A 22,972-nucleotide genomic window follows, 5' to 3' on the forward strand; every position below is an offset into this window, starting at 1 on the left:
GGAAAAGACAGATGTAAAGAGAAAGTGTGATGAATGTGTAAGTCCTGGTCTCCATGAGGAATTCCATCTGTGTACTTCAAGATTTACAGAGGGTAATTTATACTTTGACCCTGTGTACCTTTTTTTAGGTGACTGTAACAGCGTTTCCTAATGCACCTCAAATTGTACTGGGATGAAGTAAACTGGGCAGAAAGCAGGGAAGAGCTCTAAAGAAATGTTACATTAGAAGATAGATTTAACACACACTACTGTATATAATAGATAAACAACAAGACCTACTATAAAGAAAGAGTGCTATTTTCAGTACCTTGTAATAGTCTACAATGGCAAGAATCTGAAAAACTCTGTGTGTGTGCATATATATAACTGAATCACTTTGCAGTACACCTGAAAAATTGTAAATCAACTATACTTCAATTTAAAAATTTATGTGTATAAACTATTGATACTATATATAAAATAGACAACTGATGAGACCATATTGTATAGCACAGGAAACTCTACTTAATGCACTGCTGTGCCCTAAATGGAAGGCAAATCCAAAGGGAGGGGATATATGTATATACATGGGCTTACTGGGGGCTCAGTGGTAAAGAATCTGCCTGCCAGACAAGAAATGTGGGTTCAATCCCTGGATCGGGAGGATCCCCTGGAAAAGGAAATGTCAACCCACTCCAGTGTTCTTGCCTGGGAAATCCCATGGACAGAGGACTCCACGCGGTCTCAAAAGAATCAGACACAAGTTAGTGACTAAACAACATATGTAAACATAGAGCCAATTCGTTTTGCTATGAAATAAAAGCCAACACAACATGGTAAAGCCACTATCCTGCAGTAAAAATAAAAAAAAAAAATTTTTAAAGCTAGACTAAGGCACAGAAGGAGGAACAGCCATCACAACACTCCCAGTATGACTTATCCAGGTGTCTGTCTGCGCCTCTTCCATTTGGTCTTTTTTTAACTCATGGTGCTATAGTCCACACTTACTCTAGCATCAGCTACCAACTATCTACTTGTACTCTCTTCTTAATGGACCCTGAGTGCTTTGAGGATACGTGTCCTAGCACTTTGAGAATTCTTGACTTACCATGTCCAGCTTGTGTCCACAATCATAGTGCATTTTGTCCTCACTATTCAGCCAAGCACGCTGTCTTGCATTCCTCAAACTCTTGCTTCCAGCTGCTAATGACCTTATTTCCCTGAGAAAATTGAAGCCCTTGGAAGAGAACTTCTGCGTCACCATTGCGTCAGTCACCCTTCCAGGATCTCCACCTCTTACTTGAGGCCACTACCTCCACCTGTGCTCTTGATGCCAGGTGGAGAGTCACTGACCCCATCTCTCCCTGAATTACAAGCCTTTTTACTTTACTGTTTTTTTTCAGGATTATTTCTATCAGTATGATAATATATTTCTCAAACATAAATCAAGAGCATCTTTCTTCTCTTATATATCTTCATGACTTGCTCTGTCACTTCATTCACACAAATGGCATTTTCCACGTGCAGCCATTTAAAATATCAGTGCTCATCATTTCTTTGTCCTAGGCTGCTTTATTTTATATAATTCCCCCAACCTATGTATCTACATATTTGTGTATTGTCTGTTTCTCCTATTACACCTCCCCAGGAGAGTTAAGAGTTTTGTCTGTTTTGATCACCAGTCTCCATAATGCTGAGAAGAATACCTGAAATATTACAGAAGCTCCTCAGTATTTCATTCCTTAACTCCATATTCCCCTCCAGTTACTGTATCATTTCTCTATTCCTCTTTAGCACAATTTAAGAGTTGTCTATTCCTATTGGTTCATCCATGTCCTCTCCTCTCATTCTCTTTTTAAAATTTAATTTTATTTTTTAATTGGAGTATACTTTGGACAGAGGATGAGATGGCTGGATGGCATCACTGAGTCAATGGACATGAGTTTGAGCACACTCTGGGAGATGGTGAAGGACATGGAAGCCTGGTGTGTTACAGTTCCTGGGGTCACAAAGAATCAGACGTGACCGGACAACAACAGTTGCTTTGCAATGTTGTGTTAGCTTCTGCTGTGCAGTGTATCAGCCACACGTCCACATATGTCCCCTCCCTCTGGAACCTCCCACCTTCTCCCATCCTACCCATTTAGGTCATCCAGAGCATTGAGCTGAGCTCCCTGTGTGTTAGTTGCTCAGTCGTGTCCAACTCTTGGAGATCGCATGGACTCTGTCTGGAGACCTCATGGCTCCTCTGTCCATGAGATTCTCCAGACAAGAATACTGGAGTGGCTTGCCATTCCCTTCTCCAGGGTTTTTTTCTGACGTAGGGATTGAACCCAGGTCTTGTGCATTGCAGGCACATTCTTTACCATCTGAGCCACCAGGAGCCCCTGTGCTATACAGATTTCCATTAGCTATCTGTTTTATACATGATACTGTGTGTGTATATGTATACATATCATTCCTAGTCTCCCGATTCATCCCACCCTCTCCCTCTTAGTACCCCTCCCCCCAGCTCCAGCCCCGTGTCCCCTTCCGCCCTGTGTCCACATGTCTTCTCTATGTCTGTGTCTCTTCATGCCCTGGAACTAGGTTAAATCCCCTCTATTCTGAATCTGAGCCCCACTGTTCCACTGCATCAACCTTTGGCAAGACCACCAATGAACACCACATTGCCAACCATTATGGTAATTCTAAGCCTTTTTCTCACTTAGCGTCTGCACAGTATTCTGCTTAGTTGACTGATTTTTCCTTTGTAACACATTTATTTCATTTGGCTCCTGATTTTCCTCCTCCCTTATAGCCCATTAACTATAATTCACTATAATTCTCCTTTATTGAATTCTCTCATCTGAAATTCGTAATATCAGTGTGCACCAGGGTCAGGATTCATCTTCAGATTCTCTAGTTATTACTTATCCATTCATTTCCCTTGACAAGTATGATGATCTTTAAATACATTTTAATACTGGTGACTGCTGACTACTTATCTTCAGCCATGGCATCTTCCCTGAATTTGAGTTATATCTCAGCTGCCTACTTGAGATCTCATTTGGATGAAAGTCATCAGAAACCTAATATGTCCAAACTTGCATTCACAAGCCCCTCCCTTGCTGAATATTCCTTTCCCCTAGTGTTCTGTGTTTCATGACATGGTACCAGCGTTTAACCAGGTGTTCAGGCCTGAAACCTTAAAATCATTCTTTTCTCTATCTCCATGCTTAATCCTGTCAGCTCTATTTTGAAGTTATATCCAGATTCTAACCACTTCCCAGCACTTTCACAGGCAACACTCTTAATAGAAACCACCATCATCTTTTGCTTTGGCTGTAATGATAACCATTCAAATGGTATTTGTGCTCCCAACATGGCAGACAGAGTGATTCTTTTAAAATGAAAATGAGTCATATCTCTCTTCTGCTTACAACCCTCCATGGATACCATCTGATTGATTGATTATTGAAGGATTATTGATTAGCAATATTGTATTAGTTGCAGGTGCACAGCATAACGATTCTTTTTTGCATATTGTATTATTCCATTATCGATTATTATAAGATATGGTGTATGATCCCCTGTTCTATGTAGTGAATCCTTGTTGCATAATCCATTCGTGTATACTAGTTTTTACTCTGTGAGTCCCATACTCCTAGTCTGTCCTTTCCCCGTTCTCTCTCTCTCTCTCAGTAACCATAGATTTGTTTTCTGTGTCTGTTTCTGTGTTGTATAGGATTCGTTTGTATTATTTTTTAGATTCCACATGTAAGTTTATAGAATTTGTCCTCTGCCTGACTTATTTCACTGAAGCATAATTTTCTCTTGGTCCATCCATGTTGCAGCCAATGGCAGTATTTCATTCTTTTTTTTTATGATGAATACGCTATTGTATATACGTACAACACATTCTTAAGCCAGTAGTCTATTGATGGGCACTTGGGTTGTTTCCATGTCTTGGCTATTGTATAAGTGAGCAGTGGGGTGAAGATATCTTTTTTTTTTTTTTTTTCACTGTGGTTCACTTTTTTTCCTTTGATTTTTACACAAATTTTTACATGTCTAACTCAATGAAACTATGAGCCTGCCGTGTACGGCCACCCAAGTGGGGCAGGGCATGGTGGAGAGTTGAATTAGAGTTTGTGCTGGATATATACCCAGCAGTACAATTGCTGGATCATATGGTAATTCTGTTTTTAAGTTTTCAAGGAATCTTCATACTCTGCCTTAGTGGCTGTACCAATTTCCCACTAACAGCGAATGAGGGTTTTCTTTCCTCCACATCCTCTCAAGCTTTTAATACTTGTAGAGCTTTTGATGATAGCCATTCTCACCTATATAAGAGGATACCTCATTGCGGTTTTTGATTTCCATTTCTCTAATAATTAGCAATGTTGAGCATCTTTTCATGTACCTGTTAGCTGTCTGTAAATCTTTGGAAAAATGGCTATTTAGGTCTTCTGCACATTTTCTGATTGGGTTGTTTGTTTTGTTGATGTTGAATTGTATAAGTTGTTTGTATGTTTTGATAGTAACCCCTTGTTGGTCTCATTGTTTGCAAATATTTTCTCCCATTCCATAGGTTGTCTTTTCATTTTGTTAGTGGTTTCTTTTGCTGTGCAAGAGCATTTAAGTTTGATTATGGGTATATGGGTATATGATATGGGTATATATTATGGGATATATTGTCCCATCTGTTTATTTTTGCTTTTATTTCTTTTGCCTTGGGATACTGACCTAAGAAAATATTGCCATGGAATATATTAAAGAATGTTTCATTTATGTCCTCTTCTAGGAGTTTTATGATGTCTTACATTTAGATCCCGTTTGAGTTTATTTTTGTATATGGTACTGGAGACTTTTACAGTGTCATTCTTTTATATGTATCTGACCAGCAGCCTCACCACTACTTGTTGAAGAGGCTATCTTTATATTATATTGTTGTCTCCTTTGTCTTTGTAGATTGACTGTAGGTGTATGGTCTACTTCTGGGCTCTCTATTTCTGTTTCATAGTATATGTTTCTGGGGTTTTTTTGTGTTAAAACCATGCTATTTTGATATCTGTTGCTTGTAGCATAGTCTGAAGTCAGGGAGGGTTATACCGCCAGAATTGTTCTTTTTTTTTCTCAGCATTACTGTGGTAATTCTCTTTTGTGACTCCATATAAATTCTAGGATTATTTTCTGTGAAAAATGTTGGATAATGGTGATAAGGATTGCATTAAATTTATAGGTTGCTACTATCATACGTGGACTAAACTCCAAAAGTCTTCCCATGACCTACAAGCCCCTCTTGATCTAACTCTACTAATTTTCCACTCTTGTTTCTTCTATTATCCCCACAGCGCTTTGCTCATCAGACCCTTTCCTAGTGCATGGGTTCTGTGTTTGCTGCCATTCCCTGCCTGAAATATTTTACATGTTCTTTCCCGAGTTTGTTCTTTTTGGCCATGCTGCATGGCCTGGGGGATCTTCGTTCCCACACCAGGGATCGAACATATGCCTCCTGTAGTGGAAGCATGAAGTTTTAAACACTGGACTACCAGGGAAGTCTCTCCCAGGTTTATTTTGATCTCTGTTCATTGTTATCTTATCAGAGAGTACGAATCTGACCAGCTTCTAATTTAATCCCCTTCGTTACTCTTGAACGTTTGACCTTGTCCTTTTGTATTGGCTTTTATCACTATCTGATATTAAATTTTATAAATCATTCATTTACTTATTTATCTCTTCCTGAGCATAAGCCCCATGTGTGAAAACTTGTTCTGCTATGTTCTGGTTATGTCGTGAATAAGCAAATTTACTGCTTAGAAAAATAGGAATGATGAATTAATACTTACTAATCTTTTATATTCTGGGCACCCTTTCTTGTTCACTTTGTAAACATTATATTCTTGATTAATTTAATCTCTTGCAGCAATCCTATAAGGTAGGTGTTGTCTCATTTCATAGATGAAGATACAATCACAGTGACTTGTAAAAGGAAAGCTGGAGATCAGGGATTTAAACTCTGTCTAGTCCAAAAGTCATACTGTCTGGGAATTCCCTGGTGGTCCAGTGCTTAGGACTCGGTGCTTTCATGCCAAGGTCCCAGGGTGTTCAATTTCTGGTTAGGAAATTAAGATCCCACAAGCCACATGGCCTGGCAAAAATAAACAAACAACCCCAAAAAGCTAAAGTAATGCTTTATACTTAATTTATATTATTTAGTATTACAAGTGATTAAGGAATAGTTATGTATAGTGGACAAGTTATTAATAATCACATAACTTAGTTCTTACTATATAACTTATTATCATATTAACTCTTATTATAAAGCTTATTATATAACATTATGTGACTTTCATCTAGTAGATGAAAACATTGAAAACAGAATAATAAGTAAATCACCTAGGATCACAGCTCTCTCTCTCTAAGTCGCTTCAGTCGTGTCCGACTCTGTGCAACCCCAGAGACGGCAGCCCTCCAGGCTCCGCCATCCCTGGGATTTTCCAGGCAAGAACACTGGAGTGGGTTGCCATTTCCTTCTCCAATGCATGAAAGTGAAAAGTGAAAGGGAAGTCGCTCAGTCGTATCCAACTCTTAGCCACCCCATGGACTACAGCCTACCAGGCTCCTCCATCCATGGGATTTTCCAGGCAAGAGTACTGGAGTGGGGTGCCATTGCCTTCTCCAGGATCACAGCTAGAAGTGTTGAACATGGGTTTTAGATCCTGGGTTTCTGACTGGGCGCTAGTGGGCTCTTTTTGCACAGATATTTCTGTAACAGATACTTTGTGTGTCTCACTTTATTGGGGGTAACTTTTATGTTTTCCATCCATTATATTTGAGCCTTTGTAAACTGGCATTTGGGAGTTCAATACTCAGCTTTTCAAGGGCTGGTCCTAATACTTGTATCATGACTTTGCTTCATGTATAAAGTAACCTTTTGCTGATCTGTGTAATACTGGTGTCAAGCTTAGTGAAAGCAACAGAAAAGCTGAAATTTGCTATTTGGCTTATACTCACTTTCTAGAGTACAAATGTACAACCTGACTCTTATCAGAAACCGTTTAATGGTCAGATATAATTTGTTGGTTCATTGATTCATTCCCAGGTCAGAGAAAAGCCCTCAGCGGAAATATTTACAAATTGCAAGAAAAGTTGAGGTATTTACTGAAAGCATATAAAAATATGTATGTTTTGGTGCACTGGATAGTAATCTCCATTTGAATTAAAGAATTATAATTAGTAGGAACAGAATTTAATAAGATTGCCAATGACAAAAGTAAATTGGAGTCTGAAACTGCAAACTCATCTCACTGTGTTTTTCAAAAGCAGTTCTATGAATCCATAAATAAATGTTACATCCATGCATTCTGGGCTGTGAACCCTTGCACAGACATGCAAGTGGGGAGAGACATATCAAAACATATTCCAGAAAAAAGATTAAACAGTTTCTATGAGTAATATTTTCTCATACTCAGTATTTTTACTAAAAACTCTTTGATGTTTATTCTTCTGTGGATGGTATAATTGTATATATATTCAGACCATTGTTAATTATATTTTTGGTTAGTCTTAAACATTTGTCCATGTTGTGCAGTACAGGAAGAATACACTTACTGGAGGTCATAGACTTGTACATTTGAGAGCAAGGTAGAGTCTTTCTATATATGTAATCAAGAAAGGGTAGTGTCCTCAAGAGCCAGAAATTGCCTATCTTGAAACAGTTTTTGATGTATAGATTCAGATCTTGAAAATTGCCTCTGAAATTACTTCTTCATCTTTACAGCATTCTTCCTTAACAGTCTTTTCACTATCCATCCTTAAAATGTTGTGGTAATTTATATACAGTTGTTTTCTCTTCAGGACTTAACCATGGTTTCTATAATCCAAGTATGGCATGGATCTTTGAGAAGCTCTCCTGCTTTATCCCTCAGGTCTCTGCCATTCTGCTTAGAAGAGGAAGAGAAAGAGGACTTTGAATGTTCTAAAATATGCATGCAATCTCAACCAATGTATTATGTAGAGTATACACATATATTTATACTTAAATATGGGTCTCATCTGCTCTGTATAGCTACTGAATATTTGAAAGTAATATGAATAAGTACATTTAATTTTTCATAGAAGCACAATATCTCAATAACACTTTGTACAATAGTTAAGACTTGCTGTGTGTTGCAGAATGACTCCTAAGGGGCCAGCGCATCTGGCACTCCCTTTGGTCTCTTAATACTTTATACTTGAGCATCTTCCTGGTGACAGGGAGACATTATTGAGAGCTCAGTTACTCTCCTTGTCTTTCTGTGTGATGTCAATGCTGTAGGTACAAATAGGAGCACTCCTTTCTTTACTAGCTGTTTCTGTGGCTATATTCCACGTAGGCAGGAATGACAGTCAGAATGACAGTCTGATACTCAGCACATATATTCAGGTGAATTTTAACAAATTCAGCCTTATTATATGAGGTCATCTTCAAGTAGGACATTCAGAGCAAATCTGGGCTGGAACACAGGTGTAGATACTATGCATGTTATTTTTGAAGTGGAAAAGTGGTAAGGATACCTTCATGTTGATGTCATTGTTAGTGACGTTGTGTGTCAACCTTAATCTTTATCTCGCCTAAAACAATTACCGAGAGTGTCTGAAGTATGTTCAGCCTTTCTAGATATGATTTTTTTATTTGCATGTCAATTTGCATTACAAAGGTCAAATTAAATGCTTAATTTTTGTAACTGCTTCTGTTGTTGTGATTCTACATTCATGACCTCATATGTTATCCAAGCGATTTTAGACTCTTTAACATTTTAAAATTCCATTTTAAAAAATATTTGGAATACTTCAGAAACTGATTTCAAGGATTTATAATGTAGGAACAAAGACATTATTTTTTACCTCATGATCTCTGGGAAACTTTTTCTTCTTCCTTACTGTCTTATTAAAAAGTATAGTTTGCCATCTCTGTATCCTAGGTGACATTCATGAGGGAAGTTTCAGTGTTTTTTTTTCATATTTTGAAATAGAATTTCACTAGGGAATACATGGGGTATATCATGTTATGATACTGAAATGGCTTTTTTGTTTGGTCTTACAGGTACATCATAACCTACATCTGTTCTTCTATCGTTGGAATCAGATTATAGGATTGTGTCTTCATCCAAAATTATTTGTGCAGTATCTAGTTGTGCTGTTTAATACACCAGCTTCTGTGCATGTGTATGTGAGTGTGTATGTGTGTAGATTTCCTGATGTTTTAGCAACTCTGTGTGTGATCTACATGCGGAGGAAAGAGTGTGGTAGAAGGAGCAGTGATCCAGGTGGATAGAACTGTATTCCCTTACAATGTTTAGAATCATTTGAACATGGTAGTACTAAAATCAGGCCAACCTTGTGGGTGGTTTCATTACAGTTTTGAAGCTCCCTGCAGAGTGCCGCCTCCTTTGCCTGCCCCTGGGGCCATGACCCTCTGCCATCTTGATTTACTGCAGCTTCTCTTTCCTAAGTTTTAAAGTAACAAGGAAATGTGGGGCAGCTGTAATTGAAAAGAAAGATGCTCTGCTGAGTTCTAAGCCAACAACTTCATTTTATCAAGTATTTTAATAAGTTTCAAAGGATATGGCAGATATTAATACATTACAGTAGCCCAGAAAATAGTTATTTTTCCATCTCTAACATGGAAGTTACCAAGATCCCTTCCTCCTCTTTTGTCTATATTGATCTTTGTTTTCAACATTGCCTTTCTCTCCCCTTACCTAAAAACCCATTAAGTAGCACTGCTTTGGATAGCCCTTTCTCAATCTAAAATTTAATTATTGGCTAAATTTTAATTATGTACTAATGATACAGACAACCTTATTTCTCATCTCACTATTGCTGGCTACTCCTCTTTTCAAAGAAATTTAGCTTGTTATTTTATATAAACTTTTCGTGTTTTTTTTTTTTTTTAACTACATTCACTTTACCTATAGCCTCATTTTTAAAGCATTTGATAAAAAAGAACCAGGAGATTATAATAGGGTTACTTTCTGGGTAGATTCCTAGCTAGACTGTTAGTGCGGCTCTTTTGTATCATTGCAGGAGGCTGTATAGCACAAAGGTTAGGAGTCTAACACAGAGTCAGGTGGACCCAGGTTTGAATTCTGTTCAACCACTTTTCTGGTAAACGTGGGCAAATGATTAATTCTCACAATGGCTGTTTTTCTCATCTGTAAAGTAACCATAATAATGTCACCTACTCATACTAATAAACATAATATCAATCAGTTCAGTTCAGTCACTCAGTCACGTCTGACTCTTTGTGACCACATGGACTGCAGCACGCCAGGCTTCCCTATCCATCACCAACTCCTGGAGTTTACTCAAACTCATGTCCATCGAGTTGGTGATGCCATCCAACCATCTCATCCTCTGTTGTCCCCTTCTCCTCCCACCTTCAGTCTTTCCCAGCATCAGGGTCTTTTCAAATGAATCTGTTCTTTGCATCAGGTGGCCAAAGTATTGGAGTTTCATCTTCAACATCAATCCTTCCAGTGAACACCCAGGACTGGTTTCCTTTAGGATGGACTGGTTGGATCTCCTTGCATTCCAAGGGACTCTCAAGAGTCTTCTCTAACACCACAGTTCAAAAGCATCAGTTCTTTGGCTCTCAGCTTTCTTTATAGTCCAACTCTCACATCCATACATGACTACTGGAAAAACCATAGTTTTGACTAAGATAGACCTTTGTTGGCAAAGTAATGTCTCTGCTTTTTAATATGCTATCTAGGTTAGTCATAACTTTTCTTCCAAGGAGCAAGCGTCTTTTAATTTCATGGCTGCAGTTACCATCGGCAGTGATTTTGGAGCCCAAGAAAATAAAGTCTGTCACTGTTTCCACTGTTTCCCCACCTATTTGCCATGAAGTGCTGGGACCAGATGCCATGATCTTCGTTTTTTGAATGTTGAATGTTAAGCCAACTTTTTCACTCTCTTCTTTCACTTTCATCAAGAGGCTCTTTAGTTCTTCTTTGTTTTCCACCATAAGGGTGGTGTCATCTGCATATCAGAGGTTATTAATATTTATCCCACAATCTTGATTCCAGCTTGTGCTTCATCCAGCCCAGCATTTCTCATGATGTACTCTGCATATAAGTTAAATAAGCAGGGTGACAATGTACAGCCTTGATGGACTCCTTTCCCTATTTGGAACTGGTCTGTGTTCCATGTCCAGTTCTAACTGTTGCTTCCTGACCTGCATACAGATTTCTCAAGAGGCAGGTCTGATGGCCTGATATTCCCATCTCTTTAAGTATCAATACTTAACTCATATATCTCTTCACTTATTTATGTATTGTATTGAGACTGTATTGTGCCAGATGCTGTGCACTATGTTGCATAGAAGTTAATGAACAGAAGTGACATGGACCTTCCCTTAATGTGTCATTGAGAAAATGCATTGTTCTTCGAACAGAGGTGCTTAATGGCTGTTAGCTGCCCCTATAGAGGAGGTAGTGCCCAGTTCAGTTCAGTTCAGTCACTCAGTCGTGTCCGACTCTTTGTGACCCCATGAATCGCAGCACGCCAGGCCTCCCTGTCCATCACCAACTCCCAGAGTTCACTCAAACTAACGTCCATCGAGTCGGTGATGTCATCCAGCCATCTCATCCTCTGTCGTCCCCTTCTCCTCCTGCCCCCAATCCCTCCCAGCATCACAGTCTTTTCCAATGAGTCAACTCTTCGCATGAGGTGGCCAAAGTACTGGCGTTTCAGCTTTAGCATCATTCCTTCCAAAGAAATCCCAGGGCTGATCTCCTTCAGAATGGACTGGTTGGATCTCCTTGCAGTCCAAGGGACTCTCGAGAGCCTTCTCCAACACCACAGTTCAAAAGCATCAATTCTTCGGTGCTCAGCCTTCTTCACAGTCCAACTCTCACATCCATACATGACCACTGGAAAAACCATAGCCTTGACTAGACGGACCTTTGTTGGCAAAGTATTGTCTCTGCTTTTCAATATGCTATCTAGGTTGGACATAACTTTCCTTCCAAGGAGTAAGTGTCTTTTAATTTCATGGCTGCAGTCACCATCTGCTAGCATATAATAAATGGCAACTCCCTTTTCTTTGAAAGATGTAGGAGTAATACATTTATTCTTTTACTCTTCAGATGTCCTTTATGAATATCTTCTATGCCTTGGGTTCTAGGAATGCAGTATGAACAAGGTAGGCGGAATACCTTTTTTCATGGAATATACGGAAGACAGTGGGCCAGAAGACAGTTAAATAAAGAAGTTACAGAGTGTGATCCATGTTGTAAAGGAACGAGAAGGAGTCTGGGTAGGGTGATAAGGAGAGGAGAGGACTGTAAGTCAAGACCTCAAGGATGGGAAAGAGCAGGCTTTGCAAAGGTCCTGAGGAAGAATATTTCTGGTAAAGGGAAAAACAAGCAAAAAATTTAAGATATGAAAGGGCTTTCTGCATTGGAGAAACCAGAAGGTAACATATATATCTGGATTGTGACAAAGTGGGGGAAGTTGTGAGATACTGTAGAGATGGGAGAAAATAGATTGTGCAGGGTCTCATAAACCATGAGAAAGATCAGTTACATGGGGCCTGGCGTGATGGTGGGCCATGTGATAGGAACATGGCCAGTGAGTAGAAGGAAATAATATAGTGCCTAATTGTCCGATTTCTTTTTAGTTTATAAATATTTTGATTGAAGTTTAATGGCAATGTTGTATTAATTACTGCCATACAACAAAGTGACTCACATACATTCTTTTTCACATTTATGGTTTATTGCAGGATATTGAATATAGTCCTCTCTGGTATACAGTAGGACCTTGTTTTTTATCCATTCTATATACAATAGTTTGCACCTGCTAATCCCTAACTCCCAATCCACCCCCAACCCTGTCCCCTTTGGCAACCACAAATCTGTTCCCTGTGTCTGGGAGTCTGTTTCTGTTTCATAGACGTGTTCACTTGTGTCCTGTTTTACATTCCACATATGTGATATATGGTATTTGACTTTCTTTTTCTGACTTCCAAAGTTGTCTGATTTTAATTACTTTGATTGGCAGTGCTACTTATGGAGATAAGGAACAATGGAAAATAGCAAAATTTTGAGGAAGAAAAATTCACATTTTGTGGATATTTAATTCAAGCAGAATATAGCCCTATTAAAATATGATCATTATTTGTGGCTCTTCATAAGAAAAACAGGCTTATCTATATCGTGTTTTATGTTTCTCTTTGCTTCTGTGACATTCAAGATAGGCATTTAAGACCTCTTTAGAAGTTTTTCCAGCTTTTACTTTTGTTAAGTGTCAGTTGGCAGAAGCTAAAGCGTCTTGTCAGTAATGAGACTGATACTGGCCTGTGGGAAGACCAGCAGAGTCTGACTTTGGATTAGGTGGTTGGTGACAATGAAACTATTAGAGAATACCAAAAGGTCTACTTAGAGATTATTGGTGACATAAATTTATCCTACCTTGATGCAGTTCTTAATTTAGGGTGTTACAGGTGAAAGAGGTAAAGTTCCTTTCTGATGGAAGTGATATTTCCTACTAAACTGAGAATAGAAAGGCATTGATGAAATGCTTATTTGCTCAGAGGAAGCATTCTGCCTTCTACCTGATGTTTGGATAGATGCCTCTTGTGACTGTTGGAAATTAAGAGGTCTGATGTCTTGATCATCTCTGATATTTGTATGTTTCTGTCTGACTCCTGTCAATGTCCAGCTGACATTACCAGACACATGGCTAATGCTGTCATCACAGGCTGTAAACTCTTATGTGACATTTTGTATATATGCTTTTGCTTCATAGTCATCAGCACAGAGCAATAGATTACTTCTGTCACTGTATTTTTTTTTCATGAGATTAAAAAAGGTATAACTGTGGTCTTACATAAAAAAAAAACACCTACATAACACAAACACAAAATGATACTAATGATATAGCCTCTAGTTTTCTCTCACCAAAAAAGGGTGGTGGCTCAAGAGACAGGCATATACAGTAAAAGTGTGAAAGGTATATTTAATTTCTCTCTTTTAATTTGTATGGGAGAGAGATTCCCTTCTCTCCTTTTGCCTTTTTCCACAAAAACATTGAATATGAGGGCTGGAAGGGTCCTTGAAGGATATTCGATTCATTTGCTAGTGAGGAACAGAGGACTGGACAGACACACTAGTTCAGATGGGATCATATCATTGTAAATAAGAATATTGCTAAAAATAGGTTTTCCCCAAAGTGTCGCTAGTGTGAGTTCATGGGTCCCTGCTATGTTTCAGGAATCTTTCACAGAACTTCTAGTTGTGTGTTACTGGGATATTACAAGTCTTTCCTTTTGTCTTCAGTGCCTTTAGCTTTATTGCAAAGCATGTCTTTTGGAAGTTTTGAACTAGTAACTTGTGGAATGCAGCCATAAAATTAAAAGACGCTTACTCCTTGGAAGGAAAGTTATGACCAACCTACATAGCATATTCAAACACAAAGACATTACTTTGCCAACAAAGGTCCGTCTAGTCAAGGCTATGGTTTTTCCAGTGCTCATGTATGGATGTGAGAGTTGGACTGTGAAGAAAGCTGAGCGCCGAAGAATTGATGCTTTTGAACTGTGGTGTTGGAGAAGACTGTTGAGAGTCCCTTGGACTGCAAGGAGATCCAACCAGTCCATCCTAAAGGAGATCAGTCCTGGGTGTTCTTTGGAAGGACTGATGCTAAAGCTGAAACTCTAAAACGTTGGCCACCCCTTGTGAAGAGTTGACTCATTGGAAAAGACTGTGATGCTGGGAGGGATTGGGGGCAGGAGGAGAAGGGGACGACAGAGGATGAGATGGCTGGATGGCATCACCGACTCGATGGACATGAGTTTGAGTGAACTCCGGGAGTTGGTGATGGACAGGGAGGCCTGGCGTGCTGTGATTCATGGGGTCGCAAGGAGTCAGACACGACTGAGCGACTGAACTGAACTGAACTTGTGGAATCTGGCATCCTTCAGTAGCATTTGATGTCATGGTTCCTATCTTTTTCCAAGACTTGTGACCATTTTTATGATTGTCGAGGTCTGCTTTGATCCTTGGTCACCGTGTGTGCCCCCGGATCTAGTGTTGCTGCTGCTGCTAAGTCACTTCAGTCATGTCTGACTCTGTGTGACCCCATAGACAGCAGCCCACCAGGCTCCCCCGTCCCTGGGACTCTCCAGGCAAGAACACTGGAATGGGTTGCCATTTCCTTCTCCAATGCATGAAAGTGAAAAGTGAAGTCGCTCAGTCGTGTCCGACTCTTCATGACCCCATGGACTGCAGCCTACCCGGCTCCTCTGCCCATGGGATTTTCAGGCAAGAGTACTGGAGTGAGGTGCCATTGCCTTCTCTGGATCTTGTGTTAGGCACCACAAAAGAGAGCTCTTCCAGTGGGCATTGACTGTGGCCTCAATTCTGAAATGCTTACCTCAGCTTATTCCTTGCAGATGTTATCCATTTTATTGCTGACTTATTCTTCTTGCTTCTTTTGCTAAATTTTATAGTTAGCACCATTTTCTCATACATGATTTTGGTGCCATAATTAACATTCTTATACAAGCTTTCTCATACATATAAATTTTTCTTAGTGAATTTATCTAGGAATGGAACTTCCAGGTTAAAGGGCATTCTCATTTTCAACTTCTATGTCAAGTTGTTTTCTAAAGGGTTTTTTTTTTTTTTTAATATAAATAATTTACTTTCCTATCAGGAGGGCATAAAAGTTCCTGTTTTTCCACATTTTTGTCAACACTTAGTACTGTCAGACTTTTTTATTCCACTCTGCAGAGTAGAAAATAGATTTTATTTTGCTTTTATTCTCTATTTCTCTAATTGCTGCTGCTGCTGCTAAGTCACTTCAGTCGTGTCCAACTCTGTGCGACCCCAGAGACGGCAACCCACCAGGCTCCCCTGTCCCTGGGATTCTCCAGGCAAGAACACTGGAGTGGGTTGCCATTTCCTTCTCCAGTGCAGGAAAGTGAAAAGTGAAAGTGAAGTCGCTGTCAGGTCTGACTTTTAGCGGCCCCATGGACTGCAGCCTACCAGGCTCCTCCATCCATGAGATTTTCTAGGCAAGAGTACTGGAGAGGCTTGCCATTGCCTTCTCCGTCTCTAATTGCTAATACCTATATTTCTTGATCTACTAATATTCTAGTCACTTGTAACCTCTTTCCATGTGTTAATTCACCATTTATATTTTTTCTACTGTGAAATGCTCTTTATGCCTTTTTCCTATTATTTTATTTTCCTCAATGATTTTAATAATTTCTTTATATATGCATTTATCTTATATAGTATTTCAAATATCTTCCATAGTTTTTCATTTTTCATTTTATTTTGTGGCTTTTACTGAACAGAAGTTCTTAATTTTAATGAAGGTGAATTTATCAGTCTTTCCTTTTGTGTTGATTCTTGCTTGAAAAATCCTTTCTAATTGTAAGCTAATACTGATATTCGCTCATATTTTCTTCTAAAAGTCTTAAAATTTACTTTTCACAGTTAAAAATCTTTAAACCTTAGAGTTGATTTTCCATGTGTAATTTTAATGAACAAATTACATATTTATCTGTATTTCCATTCATTCTTGTCATATATTTACACATTTTGACATATAATAGTTAAGGTGCATTTTTTTGTAGTCTGCATTTTTAGTTGCATTCACGGTATTCTGATTTACCTAAGTTGTGCACAAAGGTTGGTGTTTTGGCTGACACTCCTCTCATAATCGTTATATTAATGCAATTCACCCCTCTGTGTGGATTATCTGGTTTCTATAAAGGTGTGTGCTCTGCCTGAAGGCTCTTTCATATTCATTGGATTTATAGGGTTTCTCTCTAGTGTGAAGGATCTGATGCTATCTAAGGACAGAGTATGTATTAAAGACTTTTCCAGAGAAATGTCATTCTTATGTTTTTTTCACCAGTGTGAATTTGCTCATGTACTTAATAGGATGTGTGGTAACTGAAAGCTCTTCTACAGGGAACACTTTCATAGAGTGTCTTTTGTGACTTTTTCAGTGGGTATAAATGTTAATGCTGTTTTTAAAGGCTCTTTCAAATTTACTCCATTTTTACAGGGTTTCTCTCCAGTGTGACAGTTGTATTTTTTTCCATTTGCACAATTGCACAATTTATCAAACAAAGCTTTCAGTTTTTTTTTCTTTCATATAAGTTGTCAGCAGTTTTTTCCAACTTCTGCATTCAAAATATATTATGTTCCAATTGCTTTGTCTTTAGCAGGTTGTCAATAAACATAGGTGGCCTGCACCTGGCATGGTTGTGATTTGTACAACTTGCCATTAGCATCATTGAACTAAATAGCACAGATACCCCAACTTAATGGCTCATTCATTTACTATGATTTATTCAGTATGAGTCATTGCATAAAGTACAGACTCCATTGCTGGCTCTTGAGTTTGTGAATTCCTGCTAGATACCAGATGCCTGTTGTGATCCATGGCCAATCACATTGCTTCTCTCAGAGTCCGTGGTGATTGGTCACTGCGTGTCTGTTCTCTGTTTCACATACAGACAGCAACTGTGCTGCTGTGTTCCCTCCTGTCTCCCTGTGATCATGGCACAGGACATTTTACACAGATGGATACATGGGAATTGCCTAACAAAGATGAAGGTCCGGTCGTGAAACAAAAGGTGGTGAAAATGAAATTCTGATTGAACACAGAGTTGTAGAGGCAACATGTGAATGCAGGAGTGTGGCCACTGTAGCTGCTTGAGAATATACAGCCATGCAGCCAGAGAATGGAGCGAAGGTGAGCTTACTGACATAAATGAGGGAAACAGATGTGACAAAAGGATGAAGATGTCCCAGAGGAAGTGACAGTGACAAGATGTTCATATTAAAGAACTCTGTGATATTTTATAACATTGAAAATGCGGAAAAATGTGGGATTATGACCACTGGCCATGACATTTGAAGAAATGTACGTTCCCGAGGGACAGTTACCATAAGGATAAAGCAAGCACTGTTCAGACTACTCTTGAGAAGTGTTTTCTGAAGAAATAAAACACTTTCCATTCTCTATATTTCTAATGTAGTCAATTACAGCATGCTAAACCAGTATTATGCAAATGACACCACCCTTATGGCAGAAAGTGAAAAGGACCTAAAAAGCCTCTTGATGAAAGTGAAAGAGGAGAGTGAAAAAGTTGGCTTAAAGCTCAACATTTAGAAAATGAAGATCATGGCATCCGCTCCCATCACTTCATGGGAAATAGATGGGGAAACAGTGGAAACAGTGTCAGACTTTATTTTTTTTTGGGCTCCAAAATCACTGCAGATGGTGACTGCAGCCACGAAATTAAAAGATGCTTACTCCTTGGAAGGAAAGTTATGACCAACCTAGATAGCACATTCAAAAGCAGAGACATTACTTTGCCAACAAAGGTCCATCTAGTCAAGGCTATGGTTTTTCCAGTGGTCACGTATGGATGTGAGAGTTGGACTGTGAAGAAAGCTGAGCGCCAAAGAATTGATGCTTTTGAACTGTGGTGTTGGAGAAGACTGTTGAGAGTCCCTTGGACTGCAAGGAGATCCAACCAGTCCATCCTAAAGGAGATTAGTCCTGGGTGTTCTTTGGAAGGACTGATGCTAAAGCTGAAACTCCAATGCTTTGGCCACCTCATGCGAAGAGTTGACTCATTGGAAAAAACTCTGATGCTGGGAGGGGTTGGGGGCAGGAGGAGAAGGGGACGACAGAGGATGAGATGGCTGGATGGCATCACCGACTCGATGGACATGAGTTTGAGTGAACTCCGGGAGTTGGTGATGGACAGGGAGGTCTGGCGTGCTGTGATTCATGGGGTCACAAAGAGTCGGACATGACTGAGCAACTGAACTGAAATCAATATTAGTTTTACTATTTTATTTTTTGTACTTTCATAACTGATACTAGGGAGAGTTTTAATGTTTGAATGAAAAATTTTAAAGATCAAGGAACAATTCATAAGTAATTGTCCCAGATATTGCTTTGCATAGTCAGTTTTTAGAGTCCTGTACTAATGTGCAAAATGAGGACTGCCTGCATTTTTAAAATGAATAAATATAGACTCAATGTGAGATCACAGATATGGGTTGGTTTTCTTTGGATTCTCTTAGCTTATTTGTTCTGCTATCTACATATTTGCTGTAAGAAAACAAAATAGTACAGTTAACATTTTATTTGGCAATAGGCTAGAAAAGGTAGACCTGATGATGGAACAAATGAAATAAACTTGTGACTAGTTATCACAACTTCTGGAACATAATAGACCCTAGATCAGTGCAAAGCATATCCAGGATTTGATCATTTGTCTCTGCCTCCACTGTTCCCACTGTGGTCTGAGTCACCTTCACGTCCGCTAAATGGTTGCAGTGATCCTGTGAGGTCACCCTGCTTCTTCCTCACCTCCCTGTAGGTTGCATTTAGTACATAGCACAGGCTCCTCAGTCCCTCAGAAAAATCCAGAGGCTTTACACTGGGCTCAGGGTCTGTATTGATCTGGACCCTCATCTCCCACCATCCTCCTGCTGGCTTACTCCATTCCATCTGCAATGACATCGGCCCTATTCTTGGACGTGCCAGGTACTCTTCTGCTTGAGAGACTTTCACAGGCCTTCCTTCTGCTTGGAATGCCCCTTCTGCAAGTACTCATGTGACTTATTCCTCTTCCCTGCTTCAAGTCTTTGCCCAAGTGAAGCCTGATAACTTTATTCATAATTTTAATCACCCCCACTGCAGCATCACTACGATCCCCTTTTCCTGTTCCATTTTTCCCCACAGACTTTTCACCTTTAACATAATTCGTGAACTTATTGTCTTTTTGTTTATTGTCTCTCTTCCCTGCCAGGAGGTAAGCCTAGTAAGTTCAGAGTTCTTTGATTTATTTACTAAATTTTCTCAAGGGCTTAGAACATTTCCTAGCATACATTATGTCCTCAGAAAATATTTCAGTTATGAATGTTTGAAAGAAGCTGTTGGTGGTGTTATTTGATAATTATTTTCCATCTTGTACCATTCCAGCAGACTTGGCAGCATTTGTTATAGAAATCATGTCTTATTTACTCATTGTAAAATTGCCTGGAATGCAGTATTGTAGTGCTGGCTTTCCCCCCTGTAAATAATTGATCTCTACACTTAAGAGCTGTAAGAAAGATCACAGGAAAAATACAGGAGCATTTAACAAAAGGAATTCAATCCAACATATACTTATGAAGTATTTACTATGTGCAGAGGTGTAAATTGAATGGTCTTATGATTCCCTCAGGTTTTAACTAAGCTGTTTATTTTCATTGGATACCTGGTTTTCATAGAGTTTTATCTGACCTGCTTGACAGATAGCATTGGATACACTACCCATGGTGAACTTTTTGAGTTAGGGCTAACTGTGGCAAAATTATCAGGATGTAACTAAAGGAGAGGATCAGTTATGGAAGGTTTAAACCTGGATAAACATTTTGAAAGATAAGCCTAATCAGAGCCTAAGGAAAGTACTTGGTGTGATAAGGGACTTTTTAATGACCAGAGTTATTAAAAGCATTTTTGGACTTTTCAAAAGTACATTATGCTTGGATAGCTTAGATTATATATGGAAAGAGTTGTAGTCTAATTTTTATGGTGTTTATATGGAAATAGGGGGGAAATGAAGGACTCAATTGCTTTTATTCATTGATCCAGTGTACACTTGTGATACATTAAAATTTCTCATGAATGTGATAGGATCCGTGATTTTCTCCCAAAATGCCCTATTTCCTGGCACATGTAACTATGAAATCATTTAATGGGATTTTATAATGCTCACCGTAATTTGGGAAATTAAATAGTTTCTTACCTTGGCAATTTTAGAAAGCAACTCCAGTTGTCAGCATGGCAGTTCATGTTTCTGAATAATCGTAAAGTGGATTATGTTAAATAATCATTTATTGTATATATTTGCCAGGCACAATGTTAGACACTGTATACTCTTATAATTACATACATTAATGCATAGTAACAATCGAGGAAACTGAAGGAAGGAAAATTGTGCCATAGGAACACAAAACAAGGGAATTGCCATAGCCTGGTGGGTCAGGGAAGGCTACCCTCTGGAAGAGATGTTTGAGTTGATATATGAAAGATGATTGTCTTAGCTAGAGGGTGGAGAATGGGTTTAATGACAAGAGTCATGTAGGAGCATAGGAATGAAGGAGGGTTGGTAGGAAGAAATGTTGGGCTTGCATAGACCATGCAGTGCAAAGCCTTTTAGGCTAGAGGTTGGTTTTAGTCTTTTTCCTTAGACAAGTGAGAAGCCAGTAAAAGATTGTAAGCCAGGAAACAGTATGGTTGGGCTGATGATGAGACTTCAAGGTGAAGCACTGTTGTGAGGGAGTTTGCAGTGTGGAAAGCTGTTCTGAAGATTTTGAAGATGTCTAAGTAAGAGCTGATTGTAGCTCAGGTGGTGAGAGAGTAATGGAGTCGAAAGATACTGATGGTGCAGATGTCACAGGACTTGGTGACTATATGCTGGATGTCTCTTAAGCTCTGCCATTTATCTAATTGTTTATGAAGTTTCTTCTAAAAGATTTCTTTATTCACAATTCATTATTCAGAATGTTATAAAACAAGATTAGTAATTTTGTTTCTTCATGTTTGTTTTGGGATTGGTGTAGGTTCAAGTATTTCTGGAAACAGCAAGATATTAGTATCTTCTAAGGCTAGTCATTCATGGTTGAGTAGTTAACAGACTTTGAAATTTAAGAAAGTGAAATAATGAAACAGAAGAACAATTCATTTTTGTAGAATTTTTTCCTGCAATGTGATTTCTTGTGAGTTGAATCAAAATCTGTTGCCCTAGGTGCTAGGAACTCAAAAAACAAAGTATACCAAAAGGTGGTGAGTATTGAAGGGTGATTTTAGTTTTTACAGGTTGAGGCACACCAGGGCACATGCGACCAAAATATGAACACAAGAAATGATAGTTAAGTTAGCAGTCTGGACCCCAAGGCCTGGGTAGCAAAGACTGATTTAGAAGATGCTTTATGACCCCCAAAGTCATATTTTAATGTATCCTTCTTGTTCTGTTACCTGAGCAGTGTTAACTGTCTGGATCCAATCAGTATCGGGCACTGTTTAATCTTTCTTTTTGGATAGATTTCGTGTGTGAGTGTGTGTACCAATATCCGATACACATATGTATGTGTCGACCATAGCCAGATTTATTTATTGTACATTGGTTATAATAATTAAAAATAAAGCTACTTGTCAAACTTTTCAAATGCATAGTCAGTAGGCTCTCAAACCTCAGTGGTTCTGGAGAAAAACCGTGCATTGAGACGATTTTACTTTTTGTCAAAAAGGAACCCCACAGCTTCCAGAGAAACTGGGGAAAATCTTATTGTGTGTGTCAAGCTAGGTTCTATCCATCAAGGTTGGATCATGGTTGAAAGTTGTAGTCATAGGCTGTTTTGTTGGTGGTGTGGTGGAGCTCCCTGAATTCAGTGTTATTTCTTGACTAAGAGCTACATCACACAATGTCGAGGTACTAAATCGGAAGGAAACTGCACAGTGAGCTGGTTTTATTGGTTTGATGGAACAGTTCAGTACTTTACTCCTTTCCCTTATGTAAGTTGGAGAAGGAAATGGCAACCCACTCCAGTGTTCTTGCCTGGAGAATGCCATGGACGGAGAAGCCTGGTAGGTTGCAGCCCATGGGGTCGCACAGAGTCGGACACGACTGAAGTGACTTAGCAGCAGCAGCAGCACCACATACTAATGAGCATCTCTACATGTGCTCTCATTTCTAGTTCTGTCCAAAATCCATGACGTATTTTAACTGTTACATTCGACTGTTACTGATTGCCTCCAAACTCTTATAAAAGACTTATCACATCTTTTCTGGGATCAGGGTCCTTTCTGGGACTCATTCTGAATCTCCCTCATACTTGAGCACTTGTTAGAAATGCAGAATCTACCCAAGACCCATGAGTGAGAGGATGCATGTTAAAGATAGAGAAGTACATCTTTAGATAACAGAAGTAGT

The 22,972-nt window shown here is 39.0% G+C and overlaps 1 protein-coding gene across 1 annotated transcript in view; it reads left to right on the top strand.

Moving 5' to 3' along the window:
* The window catches only part of RYR2 (ryanodine receptor 2), an 832,848-nt gene that overhangs the window by 199,573 nt on the left and 610,303 nt on the right, over positions 1-22,972 (top strand). The gene's annotated exons all lie outside the window — the stretch shown is intronic.

Source organism: Bos indicus, chromosome 28, assembly GCF_029378745.1.
Source record: "Bos indicus isolate NIAB-ARS_2022 breed Sahiwal x Tharparkar chromosome 28, NIAB-ARS_B.indTharparkar_mat_pri_1.0, whole genome shotgun sequence".
Lineage (NCBI taxonomy): Eukaryota > Metazoa > Chordata > Mammalia > Artiodactyla > Bovidae > Bos > Bos indicus.